Source organism: Hyalella azteca, unplaced genomic scaffold (assembly GCF_000764305.2).
Source record: "Hyalella azteca isolate HAZT.00-mixed unplaced genomic scaffold, Hazt_2.0.2 contig12293, whole genome shotgun sequence".
Taxonomy (NCBI): Eukaryota; Metazoa; Arthropoda; class Malacostraca; order Amphipoda; family Hyalellidae; genus Hyalella; species Hyalella azteca.
This window is the reverse complement of record NW_025942253.1, coordinates 72,937-78,936: the sequence shown is the minus strand read 5'-3', so window position 1 is coordinate 78,936 and position 6,000 is coordinate 72,937. Positions and strand designations below refer to the sequence as shown.

Below are 6,000 nucleotides of genomic sequence, written 5' to 3'. Positions count from 1 at the left end.
CTCGCCGCTCTCCTTCGCCGCTCGCTGCTGCTATTATCAACGGCGGTCGTTTGTCTCTCTGACTCCGCGTCGTCTGAAAATTATTTCCGGCGGTTTGGGTATAAATTTATCTACCAGTTCACTTTTATTAAATCTGCTGGTGCGTTTCTTGATCTAACCTTAGCTGATACGAATTGCAATGACTTTGCCAAGCGGATGCGGATTTGTGATGTATATCTACGCATTGAAGAAACCAGAATACAATTCCTTATCTATTGTATCAGTGTCGTCTTAATTAGTGGCGAGCGTATCTCAAGGCTTGCGTGTAGTTTGTGGCGAATAATTAGATATTCAAGAGGCAGTGAGCGGAAGCTCCCCATTGCATTTGGAGAAATAAATTGTCGGTGCGCTGGCATTTAGCCATTACGCTGAGTCTTGAATTTTCCCGTAGCTTTCACTATGACTTTAGTAGCCTCTTCGGTCGAAGGATAATTTCGCTCTAAATGCAAGGAATATTGTAACAAACTTACCAGGTTGTTGCACTTTTGCGGAATAATTTTTTGTTTCACAAGATCGGATAGAATATGAAGGATATTATTCAAAGTTTGGAAATTGAAATAGGAAAGAAGAAATACCTAATTTTAAACAAAAGTTGAGACGTGCGATTTTTTGAGTGCGCTGAAGCGATAACGTAGCAGTTACCGCTCCTGTCACTGAAGATCGCAGTCCCCAGTTCCTGCAAGTTCTGAGGCAGGTAAATATCGTGGCCAGGAGGTAATTACGCCAGCTCTCAATCAACGTCAGGTCAACTATCATTATTGGCTAAAAATTAAAGGAATTTATTGGTCATTTTGTATGGGCTGACGCTTTTAATTAGCAGTCACGCACAGTGTCACCGATTTCTTCCTATTATTTTAATTCTTTTCCTTGTATTCATATCGTTGTGAGCAAGCTTTTTTTTCTCTTTGATAGGAGTTTGAGCATAACGGACATATATTATAGCACACTGTATGTGAATTATGTTACAGCTCTTTCATTATTAACGCACTCGATCTGCTTCATAACTCGCCTCTAAATATTATCGAAAAAATTTGTGTTGGAAAAAATTCTTATCCATAAACTTGGTATTTTTAATTCTGCGTTCGCGGTTTTACATTTCTGACCAATCAAGTTTTCTTTAAGATATCAATCTGTAATAAAGCTCTGCATTTTAATTTATATTCCCACGTTGGGAGAAGCTTATAATTTTTTTTTTGCTTGGAAACTTCAAGACGCTGATTTAATTAATAAAAAAACAGTGAAAACCTGACCGGTTGTTCCCAACAATCATGTATGAGTGAGAACTATTGGTAAAATACTTAAGCTTCCATGAAGACATTGCCTATCTTTGCACGAGTTCGAAACACGATTTGTTTTTTGTCTGTGCCAGAGATTTTACTGTACAGCTTCGTATGACGTCATAGTATTATGGTACTGTTTCACTGACGTTACGAGATGGTACAGGCCCGCAAAAAATTGTTCAGATCTGGGTGCCGTCATTTACAGGTTCGACTTTCTTTGCGCAGCCTCGCTAAAGTTTTGATACAGGTTTTCTTGCCTTCACCGGACAGGTTCGAATCTCGAGTCTCGACCGAAGCATGACTGGAAATGTTCCAGTGCTGTGCCAATAATTCCCCAGGAGCGCAGACGCTTGCAATCATTATTTCCTTTTCAAATTATTTATTTTGCAGACAATTTATTGGCGAGCGTCGGCGCTCACAATTTCCGTAGCTCAACATAATTTCCTTAGCTCGTTTGTGCTTCGTCAAGATGCATCGTTGAGCTCACCACAGTTTTTGCAGACATAATTGACTGGGAATACTCGTGGGTTTTTTCTGTTACATGATATTTGTCTGGAATATTTCTTCCATCATCTATACAAGCAAAGTAATGAAGTAACTGTGACAAGAAACGGTAAATGGTCGCCGAGGTATAATAAATTGTACATGGTTCCATGGCAGACGATGTGAAGCGTTTGACTTGGATGGATTGCACTTGAGATCTTCATATCATAACCGATATTTTCTTGGAAGAATTTCATTTAGTTTCTGTAACATGCCTTGCGCGTATAACTGCTGCATAAAGTGGCGGTTTAAATGTGACCAGTTTTAGCGGTCTGAGACATTTGCTGATTTCAAGCAAAATTCGACTAATTTTTTAATTCCTCGTGCTGACGCTCATAATATTTCTAACTGTAAGTTTTATTTCTGTTTAGAATCTATTCTGTATTTTCATTTTCAGACTCTTTTTCTTACATTAATCACCATTTTAATTTGTATAAGGAACGTTTCACTGAAAATTAGCCTAATTGCAGGTCTAAAGCTTGAATTTTTCAGCAGAAATTATCTATTTAATTCACTATGTGTTACTTTCCAATCTAACCATCAAGAACATTCGTATATTGGTGCATTCTCAGCTACATCAGAAGCAAATACATTGCATGAAACAATACAATGATGCGGTATATATCAAATTTATTCAGTAGATGACTAAATTTAATATCTGTTCGTCCATGTATGTACATGATCTGCAAGGCCACTAAACAATGATGCGGTATATATCAAATTTATTCAGTAGATGACTAAATTTAATAACTGTTCGTCAAGGTACATGATATTCGAGGCCACTAAAGATGTTTTTCTTTCTACCGCAGGCGGAGAGAGGAGGTTTGGATGGCGTCGTCAGTCAGTTGCTGTGAGTACACACCATTTACATTCCTCTATTGTCTCTTAACTTCTATTATTAATTGTTCACTTATTTTTCATTATATTTTATTTTGTCGATAATTTTAGAGGTGTTTTAGTTTTTTTAATCTCCTTTGTTTTATATCTTAAATAATTTTCACAAACCTAATTATACATTTGACTGTGTCTAAAATATTGGAAAAGTTTTTCGTACTATATTTCTAGAATCACGATTTTTCAATTGGTTGCTAGATAGCTTATTTGCTTCTCTGTGTTCTTTTCCATCAAATTATGGTGTAAGCTTGTTTTCTGTTGTCACATATTTTACTGTTATAATTATTGAGAAAAATCTATGGACCACGGATGAAAAGCTGAAGTCAACTAAACTTACTTGACGCAATAGAGTTGAACGAGGCATAAAGTCGTGGAAGGCGGGTTATAAATATACGTACAATGATTCGGTGATGTAAGATCTTTTGAAGACTCGGACCTGGTATGGAAAACGCCTCTGATATCATTTTCTCTGCTAACCTTCTCCGCTTGATCAGCGCTCTTATTCTACGGTATCTCGTAAAATACTTATCATTATCATTGAAAATTTTTATTTTTTACTTACCAATAATGGAGAGCAGGAGGTGTTCTTTAAGAGTTTCAAGAACTTTACAGCACCGAAATGCTTGGCTAACCATTATTGCTGGCCATTGCTGAGGAAATAGCGGTTGCTAACACTTAGGCTTTGTGAACTTCAAAGGCATTTTCTGTTGAATCGATCATTATGGCAGGCCAGCAACGGGGAACTATTCAGACATATGCTTTGTCTGAATTATGTATTGTTTAGTTCGATCGAAAATATGACTATTAAATGTTAGCCCGGAGCTGTTGAGGATAAAATTCCTACAATATTTTAATTTAGTTATCCCCAAATCGTGTTAATAAGAAATAATAATTGTTAATTGAGAAAAGACTCTTTTTATCTCAAAATTTGTATAAAACATAAAACTCTTACATGAATTAAAAAAAAATAAAAAAAGGCCCGTATGGTCTTCTAAATACAGCTTCTATGAACCCATTTAAAAATTGAATTTTTATTTTTGGTCGAACTCTTTCCTCAAAGTTTTCCAATTCCTTGCTGGTCTTCCATTAGGAATAAAATTTTTGTGTCCAGGTGACTTGATATAAATGTCATGGATATGCCCTAAATATTTGTGGTGCCAGGCTTCAAACAAATGTGCAAATATCCCCGCAAGCTTTCACTAATACTAATGACATTAGAGCAATCCAGTGAAATGAATTGGCAAGTTCGTTAACGTAGACGTATTAAACTTCAGCAAGTTTGCTTGATAAAGTCAATGAACAATTAGTTAACGGAACATTAAAAGGAAAACAAGTCATTGTACAGTCAATAACAATATCTCTATTCCTCCAATGATTCGTGTTCCTATTTTACGCCGCTCCATGCATCATGGGAATTCTAAAATGTTTGTGCGTAGGTCTAATGCCTATTGAGTTAAACATCCTTTTCCTGTCGAATAATCGATTTCTTCTAGTTGAGTGATTCCAAATACGAGTTATTCAAACGAAGGGTGAGGCTGCTTTGACAAATTTGAAATTTATTCTCCCGAAAGCAGCAGCTAGGTAGCGATGATCAGACCTAAGCTGAACCGGGTTTTGAAGCCGGCGCCAAACAACCTTGGAAAACTTGCTAATAATTACTTAAGGATTAATGCAACTCATGGAGTGATTTTCAAAGATATTTTGAAAGGGTTACTGAGTTTACTATTGTCAAGATATAAAATTTTGGCGTTAAATTTGATGGCCCTACAGCGTATTGAAGATGTTGAATTTGGCACATGAATTTAAATGGATGAATCACTTTATGATTAATGTCATAAACAATTACTGCAGTTCATGATCAGTGCCATTAACGATTAGTACCGTATATGATTGGTGCATTTATAACAGACGACATTTTTGCCTTTGCCTGCGTGGTATCTGACTGCAACTTTCTATTGTGAGGTTAAGTCATTAATTGTGTAGGCAGGTCAGTTGCATGTTTATGTTGTTCGTGTTAAATTAAGCTGGTTTAATTTGTACCTGTAGTAGTCAGACTAAGTCATCCATAACTCATCTTAATATAAAGCATATGAATTAATGTGTTGTTACAGGCCGGGGCAGAACCCCTTCTACAGTTTCATCAACAGCGCTCCCGACATTCGACCCAGGAGGAAGTCCATCCCCCTCGTGTCCGAGCTGGTCAGTGATATTCCTCAGTCTTTTGTATACCTTATATTTCTAACTATATTCCTTATCTAATGCTGGAATTTTAGTCGCGTTAATTAATTCTTCTTGCTTACCTTCGACCCTTTGCTTCCTTATGCTAACTTTCGTTAAAAGGACTTTAGAACGAATAGCATTGACTATATACGGCCCACGTATCCGGGAGCAAAATGTTAAAGACTTGAAGCTTTTGAACAAATAGACGACTGATTTCCAAATTTTGTCACACTTGACTGTTTTAAATGTACATTTGGAACTGCGTTTGAAAACCCAATGAACCAAATTGTAATCAGAACTGCAATATATTCCATCTTACGTGATTTTACTTACGCCTTGTGCGCTCATCGACATAGCGTGACTTTTTATCCAGATTTGACGATCTCAGGGCTTGATCGATTTGCTGATTCGCGGAGGTTTATATTCTAAATGAATTCTAATTAGATGTGAAATAACTTTCGAAGTTGGAGCAGTGAAGCCTGATAAGAATAGCACTGTGAAGCTTAGCCTAGAAACAAACGTTCGAAGATCACATCAAGGTATATTACTCAAAATTACTGCAAAATTGAGGGTGAAAGTACGATCTTTACATGTTTTTGATGCAATTGTCATGATTAGGTATAAATTGAAAAAAGTCAAGCTAAATGAGACATGACGACTAGGAGACACAATCACCTATTTATGGTGTGAAGTAATAATTCAGTTGACTATGATTTCTGGACATTTGTAGTAAATTCGATGTCAGGTTCTCAAGGCAAATGCATGTAATTCATAAAAAATTATTCTGCAATGGTTGGTCATCTGAAACAACTCATGATTACGCTTCCGATTGAATATTTTGCCGTATATCGTTGTTTTTAGCGCATTTTCTCATTTATGAAAAAATACACTATTGTGCTCGCCATGTCCGTCTGTCTGTCCGTCCGTGACCTTAAGTTTCCGTCGACGAGAAAATGCGCTCTCTGTCACTCACTGCAGTGAGTACTGAGTTATATTTTTTAGCTTATCATGTTTCAATGTAAAT

At 36.6% G+C, this 6,000-nt stretch overlaps 1 protein-coding gene across 1 annotated transcript in view; it reads left to right on the top strand.

Annotated features, from left to right (window-relative positions):
* Window positions 1-2,674: 2,674 nt before the first annotated feature.
* LOC108680385 (protein unc-13 homolog A) overlaps window positions 2,675-6,000 on the top strand; it is a 68,128-nt gene continuing 64,802 nt past the window's right edge. The window contains exons 1-2 of the mRNA XM_018169195.2: window positions 2,675-2,712; window positions 4,868-4,955. The gene's annotated coding sequence lies outside the window, so the exon portion shown is untranslated. The remainder of the gene's footprint in view (window positions 2,713-4,867; window positions 4,956-6,000) is intronic.